Source organism: Pinus tabuliformis, chromosome 2_1, assembly GCF_031772625.1.
Source record: "Pinus tabuliformis cultivar Carrire ecotype Pingquan chromosome 2_1, CPIR1, whole genome shotgun sequence".
NCBI lineage: Eukaryota > Viridiplantae > Streptophyta > Pinopsida > Pinales > Pinaceae > Pinus > Pinus tabuliformis.
In genome coordinates, this window is record NC_142299.1 from 132,263,323 (window position 1) to 132,274,548 (window position 11,226).

The following is an 11,226-nucleotide window of genomic DNA, read 5'->3' on the forward strand; positions in this document are numbered from 1 at the left end:
AACGATTCTTATGGAATTGCACACTTCTCCCTTAGGAGGGCACTCAGGATTTTTAAAAACTTACCACAAGGTTAAGAATAATTTTTTTGGGGATGGCCTTAAATCGGATATTCAAAAGTTTGTGGCAGAATGTTTGGTTTGCCAACAAAATAAAGTTGAAACAATTAATACCCCAGGTCTATTACAACCTTTATCCATTCCAAGCCAACATTGGGAGGAGGTTTTAATGAATTTTATCACAGGTTTACCCAAGTCCGAAGGAAAGAGTGTCATCATGGTGGTAGTTGACAAACATACCAATTATGCACACTTTTGTGCATTATTGCATCCATTTAAAGCCAGTACATTTTTTACTACATTTATGGAAACAATTCAAAAGCTACATGGAAACTGAAAGATTATTGTAAGCAACAGAGATCCCATTTTCACTGGAAATTTTTGGATAGAATTATTTTCTTGTCTCGGTACTTAGTTAGCTCATAGCTCATCTTATCGTCCTCAATCTGATGGGAAAACTGAGATAGTAAACAAAAGTTTGGAAGGATATCTTCGTTGTTTTGTATCTGATAAACAAACACAATGGGTCAAATGGTTTCCTCTGGCTGAATGGTGGTATAACACTTCTTCCATACTATAGAAAAAATGACCCCATTTATGGCACTTTATGGATATCATCCACCATCCATCATATTTAAGAGAAAATTATAAGGTTTAAGCAGTGGAACATCACATTGAAAATCAACAACAAGTTCTCCAACACTTAAAGGATAACTTCACGTTGGTGCAGAATAGAATGAAACAACGGGGAGATCAACATCACAATGAAAGAAGTTTTGATGTAGGTGACTGGGTATTCCTACGGCGACAACCATATAAACAAATGTCCCTCAAGCAAGCTAAGAAGGATAATAAATTATCACCAAAGTATTATGGTCCGTACAATGTATTGCAAAAGATGGGTACTATGGCATACAAATTAGAGCTTCCTGCAACTTCCCAAGTGCACCCAGTTTTCCATGTTTCATGTTTAAAGAAGGTTATAGGTGACAAGCTCCCAGTTCAAACAATATTACCAGAACTTGAGGAGGAAGGAAAAATCATATTGGAACCGGAAGCAGTCACAGAAACAAGAACTCGATAGCTACGAAATGGATCAATTTCAGAGTATCTCATCAAGTGGAAGAACTTATCCGCTGAAGATTCCACATGGGAGGATGAGAATTTTATACAGAAGCATCCAGAACTACTCAAGCATTGAGGAAAACGCTTTTCAGAAGAAGAGGGGCATGTTAGGTCCCTATAATACTAGTGATTCCCCCATTACTATTTTCATTGTATCCCTTATTTTTATTATTGTGCCCCTATTGTCCCCATATTGTTGTTAGTGTGCCCCATAGAAACACACTATTGTTAATATTGTACCCTTATGTTATTACTGTTATGTCGGCTTGACTATATTCTGACCCCTTAGACTCCTATATATAGAAGGGAGGTTTAGTCATTTGTATCATCCAAGAATTGATCATTTGTGTAATGTAAAGGAGGTTGCCCCCTCGAAGAGGCTGAATTCTAAGGAGTTGATCTATCTTTTCTATTTTTTTGTGAGTTGGTTTCCTAACACTCGCAGAGTATCAACTCCAGAGGATCAGACATCTCCCACGCAAGTTGAAGAACGAGTGATCGTGATTGATGTGCACAAACATCCTGTTGCCTTGGCCGATGCAACCAGAGTGTATGCCAAAGCCACTAGCTCAAGTGTTCACTTCCTAATAATTGAGAATGAGCGAATGGCAAAGAAGCTACAAATGACCAAGCAAGGAGAAGACTTGGTGACAATGTTTGCCCAAGCTAAAATGAAGAAGGCAATACTAGATGAAGTATTGTCCCTTGACACAGTTATGCAAGCATTGTACTCCAAGTTCGGTACCATTCACAAGGCAGTCGTCCATCTCAACGGATGGCAGCAGGGATGTGCTAGAAGAAAATGTATCTTGATGAACGTGCATGTTGCTATTAATGACATACAAACATGGACGATGAAGTACAAAGGAGCCCCACTTCACTTACCTAAGCTGATGAGGGCCAATGCGGTCAAGATGAAAGCACGTATCCAGAGTCATATCAGGAACTATGAGGAGCTCCCGCAACTCATCACTAGCATACAGGCTTCCCATGCACGAGTATTCAAGAGTTTGAATGTTTTGGTGCACACATATGCGATCCCATCAATCGGGACTCTCACCCAGGTGAAGACAAAGAAGCAGGTCTGACTAGAGCTTGACTCACAGTTCAACGCGTTGATGCGCATTGCCACCGGTCCACTTGCCTATCAGTGCAGACATCATGCACAAGTATGTAGCTGGTCCGGCCACATTGAAGACAATGATACGCATGCTTTCAAATGATTTGAACAACGTAAACTTTGAAACGGGAACTGATACTATTACCTGTTTCGTAGAGATAACAAAAAGTTGACTCGATTTTGAAAAAAGACGATGCAGAACACACATATTTTTTTTAGAACATAGTTTTTGGCACTTTAAATAACCGATACGATTACCCGTTTCGTAGGGGTAGTAAAAACGTGACCCGATTTTGAAAAGTGGTTATGCAGAATACACTTCTTTTTTTTGGGAGCATATTTTTGACATTTTAAGTTTTCTTATGTATCAAATATAAATATTTGTTTTTAAATGTTAGTGATTTTCATGCTGATTTTGAAACGTGTTGATGCAACGTATTGATACAGCATACCTTTTTTTTAGAAGACTTATTTTTCACACTTCAAAATTTATTATGTCCAGTTTTTTTTTTTAATTATGATTACTTAACGAATTTTCAAGTTATTTTATTTTTCTTTTTTTAAATGTTGATTATTTAAAAAAACAAATATAAAAATATATATTAAAAAAAGACAAACAAAAAAGATAAAAAATGTTAAAAAAAAATTATCTCATAAACCATAAAAGAATTTGGCAAAAAAAAACAAAACAAAACAATATATATATATATATAAACATTAACAAAAACTAGAAAAAAAAAATTAAAAACAAACTAGATTAAAAAAAAATAAAAAATTAACTATATATATATATATATATATATATATATATATATATATAACTAGTAAAATTAATATTAAAAACATTTAAAAAAAAAAAAAAAAAAAACAAACTCAAATTAAAATAAATATATATATATGAAAATTTTAAAAATATATGTCTTTTTCAAAAAAAAAAAAAAATTAAAAACATTTTAAGTTTATAAAAAGAATATGTGTTTTTTATTTAAAAAAAAAAAGAAAGAAAATTATATTTTCTTTATTAAACTTTCATTGTTTATTTAAAAACAAACAAATAAAAAATTTAAATTTATTTTTTTTTTTAAACAAAATTTTGTTTTTTATCTAAAAAAATTATTATTAAAAAATTTTAATTTTTTTTAAACGACTTTATTTTTTTTATTTAATATATATATATATATATATATATATATATATATATTAAAGAATAATTGTTAAAAAATAATAATTTTTTTAAACAAATAAAAAAAAATAGAACCCACCACCTGCCCGTGTTGGCGTGGCCCTAGGCAGAGCCGCCCAGGGCTGCGCCACCACGGGCAGGCAGTGGGGCGATTCTCAGAATTGTCTCATAGCCCGCCAATCGCCCGTGGTGGCGTGGCCCAGGAATTGTCCCACCGCCCGCCCACCACCCGTGGTGTCCCAACCCTCGGCGGCTCCGCCCAAGGCCGCCCCACCACAGGCGGCAGACAAGCGGTGGGTTATATATATATATATATATATATATATATATATATTTCATTTAAAAAAATTTATTATTTTTTAACAATATGACTTTTTTTTTTCCTTTTTAAATCGTTAAAAAAATTAATATTTTTTAACCATTATTATTTAACAGATTAAATAAAAAACATAAAATTGTTTAAAAAAAATTAAAAAATTTTAATAATTTTTTTTTTAAATAAAAAATCAAAATTTTAGTTAAAAAAAACATTAAAATTTTTTATCGATTTGTTTTTAAATAAACGATGAAGGTTTAATTTAAAAAAAAAATATTATTATTATTATTATTATTTTTTAAATAAAAACACATATTTTTTTATAAGCTTAAAATGATTTTTATTTTTATTTTTATTTTTTTGAAAAGATATATATTTTTAAGATTTTCATATTTTTTTAGTATTTTTTTTTTTAATTTGAGTTTATTATTTTTTTTTATTTTTTTTAAATGTTTTTAATATTAATTTTACTAGTTTTTTTTTTTTGTTAATTTTCTATTTTTGTTTAATCTAATTTGTTTTTAATTTTTTTTTTCTAGTTTTTGTTAATGTTTTTTTTAATTTTTCTATTTTTACTTACTTAATCTTATACATATATATTTTTTTAATTTTGTTTTTTTTTTTCTAAATTCTTTTATAGTTTATGAAATAATTTTTTTTTTAAACATTTTTACTTTTTTTTGTCATTTAGATATATATTTTTATATTATCTTTAAAGTAATCAACGTTTTAATCTTAATTTAGTTTTTAATTTTTTTTTGTTAATTTTTTATTTTTTATTTTTTATTATTATTATTTATTTTTTTTAAATCTAGTTTCTCTTTAATTTTTATTTTTATTTATTTTTAGTTTTTTGTTAATGTTTTTTTAATTTTTCTATTTTTACCTACTTAATTTTATATTTTTTTAATGTTCTTTTTTTTCTTTTCTTTTCTTTTCCCAATTTTTTTTATGGTTTACCAGATATTTGTGTTTTTTTCCCATTTTTTTAAATATGGTTTTTTTACTATTTCTTTGTTTATAATTTATATATATCTTTTTTTTTAGTTTTTTAATTCTTATATATATATATATATATATATATATATATATATATATATATATATATATATAGTTTCTTTTTTTTTTTTAGTATATATTTTAATTTATGTTTTGTTATTTTTTTTAACTTTTTTTTTGTTTTGTGTTTTTTCATTATTTTAATTTATTTTAATTTTATTTTTTATTTTATGTTTTCATTATTTTTTTGAAATTTTAATGTTTTTCAGAGTCATGATAAAATATTTTATGCCATTATTTTGAAATGTTGAAATTTTACCCTTGAAAAAAAAAAGTGTTATCCCACCATCAACACTTTTCGTTTTGAGGGTGTTTTTTGCACAAAATTTACCATTGAAAAAAAAAATTGTTTTTCGAACATCAACACTTCATTTTGAGAGTGTTTTTTGGACAATTTTTGCACAAAAAATTGGTTTTCACTGCCATTTTTAAAACATGTTGAAAATTTACCTTAGAAAGAAATAAGTGTTATTCCAGCATCAACACTTTTCGTTTTTAGCACTGTTTTTGATGTTTTTACGGGGTTTTTTGGCCAGAGTTCCTGTTTTGATATTATAGTTCCTGTTTCAAAGTTTACATTTTTGTTGGATAGAAGAGCCCGAGTAGTGTACCCAAATGCTATGGAGGCAAGGGTTAGGTTTCAGATGGATGTCACACGGAACACACAGACACCATCAAGGACTACATATCTTGGCATCAGTATGTTATTATCGATCAGCATGAAGATGTTGAGGAGTTGGAATTCCGTGGTTGTCTAAGTTAGAGTGATGTCTAGTATAGCTTTCTCAAGCCATTTTGTTCACATGGGTACATGTGCATTGTAATGTTAAGTCATGTTAAGTGTAAGTCAAGTGTTAATAGTGGATGTAACAATCATAGAGTAGGTGAAGAGTCATGAGGGTCGTTGAATGGTCATAAAGGGGAATATCAAGGGTCACCCCACCCTTTGCTATAAATAGTCCCTCATAACTCATTGTATATGCTTTTGGTCAGCCAAGTTTCCGATAAGACTATCTTGGAGAGAGATTGGACAATATTGTAACGCACCTTGGCATCTCCACTGCACGGAGCTAGTACATCTCTTTGGAGGAGCAGTCAAATGTGGTTGTAATGTTCCACTATTGGGGCTAGCAAGTTTACATGGATGTATTGTATGATTGGAATTTACACTTCTTTATATAATAAGAGCCAGCACGTTTTCATGCATATGTTGCTATTGTAGTTGGACTCTTCCAGTTGCTATAGCAATGTATGTTGTTTAACTTACGTAGTTGTGTATGAATTGTTTTATATGCAATTGTATGAATCTTGTTGGAGATGTGTTGTTGGTTTAACCATCACTTTGGATTGCCAACTGGCTTGCTTTCCATCTTGTGATGCATCTTCGCTTGTGTGTTCCCTTCCCATCTGAGTACTATTATAGGTTACCAAGGGGCACACTCATCTCAACCCACCTGTGTTAGAACCTCTCATGCACCTTCCTTGACTCACTGCAGCAGTCACACCCTTTCTACCCAAAGAGTTATCTTACTTGCCTCTGTGCGAAATCGTGGTTAAGGCATTACCATACTTGAACTCCTACACCAAACGTCTAAGGTCTAATTGGGACTTCTTACCAGGGAGATCCCCTTGACATGTTGGTGGGTCCAACATCGTCAACATTTCTGGCGCTAGAAGGAGGGCTTGATGACAAGCTGTGTCCTCTCATCCAGTTTTGAACCTCTGCATACCTTTCATGGATTCTTGCACTCTTCTCCCTCCACGGTGTTTTTCGAATCGTGAAGATGTCTCCATCACGGGGGATTTTTTCGATCTCTTGTCCACTTACACGTATGATGATGAAGGCGAAGTTGCTTGTCCAAAGTACTTACATGACTTTCTTTCCATGCTTCATGAGGAAGATGGGTGTTATGACGAATAGGATAGCTTGTTGTTTGCACACACACTTCGTGAATCTCCACGTTGATGGTTGCTTAGCCTATTGGCTAATAACATGCACTCAATTGAGCACTTCTGTGATCTCATGAAGACACTTTCTATCATTTTTATCCAAGCTATCTTGGCAAAAAATTGTTACAGCAACGGAAGGCTTCGCATGAATCAGTTATCGATTTTTGGCAGCGCTTCCGTGACTTGTAGTTTCAATCTTTGAGGAGCTAGATGAAATTTTCCTATCTTTGGGACCGATTTAAGTATTGCCTTAAGAAATCTGCCCATCCCAAGAAGAAGCTTGAGATCAAACCTCTCTCAACATTCTTTAATGAGGGAGTTGTGCAATCTAATATGGATGTGGTCACTGGCTCAACTAATTGTTTGCCTCACCCTCATTCAACAACTCCACCACTGCTGAGTGATGTTGAAGATCATGCTCACACACTTGTTCAACTTCACATCCCCCCTACATCACTTCATTCAATTTTTGCGCAGATTTGGTTATGAGTCCTTCGAGTTCTGATATGTCTGTTTTATGACCTCCATCTTCATACTCGGGTGTTCCTCCAGATGATATTGTCTTGCTTTCATCCGTTTCGGACTCTTCCCTTGTTATGAACGAGGAAAAACCCATTGAAAGTGTTGGTGTGGCACAAACAACATGCGTTGTCATTCATGAAGAGCATGAGTGGGAGCTTGAGCATCAAAACTCTGCAAAAGAGGACTCCCTTCCATCTGAGCCCTCTCTGTTCTTTCCTAACATCTTCGGTGAAATAGCCATCCATGATTTCACATGTGTGTCTTCCGCCATGGATGCACCCATTGTTGATCACTTGCAGGACTCACTAGATGTTTGTCCATCATTCGACAACAGAGAGGATAATCTATTCATTGAAAATCCACTTGATCTTTCATCTATCTTTTCTGGAAACAGAGAGGATGAGTTTGTCTGCTTTTCATCTACCCCTCTGTTTGATTCATTAGATAATGAGGATGCCGATGAAATCATTGATTTTCTGATCATGGCGGTCGTGATCCATTCATTTCCGTATTTGATCACGATCATGACTCTATCACAGTTGATATTTCGAAGCCACCAGTTTATGATGATCTATCTGATGATCAAGTTGAAACACCTAAGACTGTCGATGCACTTCAGCCTGAGCTGATGGTTATGTTCGACCCTCACTCTCTTGGGGTTAGTCTCACTTCCAATCATGAAACTGTTCAATCACCCAAGGCTCCTCATCACTCATCTGTATGCATTGTAGATCCATCTCACACACAGATCACACTTCCTCCACTCAAACTACACGATCCCATCACTCATGTATTGGAGGAATCTTACATTGCAAGCACTCATTCACGACGCAAGTTATCTTTGTTTCTTTCGTTTTCTTGCATGTCACAGTCAAGAGTGTGCTTATGCTTCTGAGTTGCACGTAGTATCACATAGCACCATGATAAGTCCATGGACTGCTCGTCATGCACTTGCATGCACTTATGTCTTGTGGGCACTGTCAAGCATGAAGTGTGGTTGTCTTCATTGTTATATCTTTCTTGCTTGCTGGTTTGCACAACTGGGTTGCTCACGGACCAAGCCTTCACCAACATGGGTCAAGCAATGCACCAATGGATGCATTGCAAATATCACTTCACATGATGAGGCCCATGTACCATTAGTATAGGAGTAGGAGTAGCGTTTGCTTTCAGTTAGTTTGCTTGCATGCTTGTTTGCTTATTCGCTTGGTTTCCTTGTTTGTTTGCTTGCTTGTTTTCTTACTTGCTTTGCTTTCACTTTTTCTTTTTCTTTTTCTTTGCTTTGTTGTTTGTTAGTTCATTCCTTTCATTCATAGGTTAGTTTCGCATGAAACCATGTATGACTCTTGAAACGAGCAGGGTGAAGTACAAGAGGGTTTGTACAACTATTACTACTTGGTTATGTGTCATCTTGCCTCTGTATGAAGAACTTGTTACTTTTAGTCCATGATACGTCGAAGGAAAATACATACTATTTGAAGTGAACCTTGGTGAAAACACAACGATTGCACGCTAACTAGTGTCACCTTCTCTAGTCAATTGTTTTTTGGTTGACCCTTGCTAGCTAAGCCAAGTAGAGTAAGGTGAGGGGGGAAACCTTAACAATCACATCAGAGATACAATAAACTACTTCTCTATTAGAAAAACTCTTCTGCTCTGAATAAGTCAGGATACCTCTTCTGCCTCTGAAATGAATAAGTGCTATGCACTATTAAAAAAATGAAAAAAATGAAAAAGTCAAAAAATTCAAAATGAAAATGAATAAGGCAAAATGAGAGAAAGGATTCCTGCACAGGGAGGTGATGCAAGTAACTCCGTCGGGGTACTAACCAAGCTCGTTGGTAGCGAATCCATGCTTGTGTTCCTATGTGACTCCACCGGGATATTGTTGAGGCTTTCTGGCAGCGGAGCAACACCAGATATGAAACTAAGACTCTGATTACTATACTGCTTTTGCACCAATATACCCCTCAACCCCAATTGAAACAATTGTGTTTACTTGGCTTGGAATGTGTGTCAATTGACCAAGAGATTGGTAGATGCTACATCCTACAATCAAGCTAGTGTGAAGCCAAGATGAGCTGAGAGCTGAACAATACTTCGGGAGGTGTTAGACTTGCTTTTCATGAACAAGGTCAATTCAAAGAGCTGGAGTTCTACCGGTGTGTCGCCAAGTGTTGTAGCGGCTACAACCATCCTCCAAAATTTTTCCTTAGCCTCATTTTGGAGCCCCCTTACTAACCTTTAACAACACCTTGTCTTGCTTTGTCAAGTAGTCAAGCTTCAGTGTTTTTATTGCATAAAGGTGGCTTGTCGATCATAGCTTTATCCATTCCCCTCACAAGTTTTCCACTCAGACTTAGTCTAGCTACAGGCTGAGCATCTTCCCCAATAAAATTACACATTTTGGGAGGGAAACTAGCCTTCCCTCCAGAAATTGCGCAATCCTGTCTCGCAGCCTACTGGGCTCTAGAATTATGCAATCTTGCCAGTCAACACTCCCAGCAGGAATTACACAATTTTCCCCAGCAGGTCTGCTCAGCCCACAATTTGCGCAAATTTGGGCAGCAGTCAGCTGCTTTGCCCAGAAATTGCGCAAACCTCTTAGATAACCACCCCAGTTCCCAGCCAGAAATGCACATTTTTCTCAAGAAGTTGAGCAGCTTCATGCTTGAGTAATCTGGTTGACCAATTCCACCTAGGACCAAGGAAACTTGACTTGCATGCCTGCATGACTTTCTTTTTCCTGGAATAGCAAAAGGCAACATGCAAAAAGCATCCCTTGATTTAGGGAGCTATTTTTAACAGCTGAAGATTACATGCAAAGTTGTTTTAGAAACTTCCCTCCAACTGTCACTTTTTCCTAGATTTGTGGCATGCGCATCATGAGCCCAAACTTATTTATTCGATGCATCAAAGATCATTCTTTCACATTGATCTTGGAGCTCTAATATCCCACAGCACATCCATGATTCTTGGACACATCCGGCTCAACTATTCACAAGTAAGTGGCCTCAACTTGTCTTTTTCAAAATTTATGTCGCTTTTTGTGTATTCACTTGTGTGAGTGTTGTTTTCTTGATTTCTTTGAACACTTGTTTTCGTTTACATATACTAGCTTTGTTTCATTTTCCGTTTCTATCTCACTATTGTCGCATGCATGAAACTACTTTGCACGAACATTCGCCTAACCGACGAATTGCTTCACCCACATGCATGTTGATCTGTTTGCTAAATATTTCATTCATGTTTTGCATGAACTATCAATCACTTTTTCTATCACTTAGTGTCGCCATGCATTCACGGTCTTATTTGCTTACAGTTTCCCATTGGCGAGTCGGGTCAACCTTGGCCCGGACTCTGCCTTCACTGAGACTGCATTATGCAATTCGAGGAAGGAAGGTGTTGCCTTCCTCTCCAAAAATGCACATTTAGGCCTAGCACTGCCCTATGGGACTATTTTGCACATTTTTGAGGGATAATGACTACTAGCCTAGAAAATTACGCAATGTAATCCTTGAGCGTGTAGTCACTCCCAGCTGGAATTGCGCATTGTGAAATCCTAGCAGTCAGCAGTGAGTCTGGATTGCCTATTGCATAGATCCAGTAGCCAGTCCTACCTCCAAGATAACCCAGCCTGCCTTTTGCATAGTTCTGGCAGCCAGTCACCCAGCCTCCTAGAAGAAATTGCGCAATCTTGCCCATCAGTTTCCCAGGTATGTGTTGTGTCATTCCCCGAATTTTCTTTGGTTTTCACTAACATATTTCTTGCCATGCATGTTTCTTGTCTCTAGATCTTTCAGGTGTTCATCTGTCTCAATGGCTTCTAAGAGAACAGGATCACAAGACACTAATGGAAATGCAGCTGGAGCAACAGTTGAGCGAGTGTCCTCT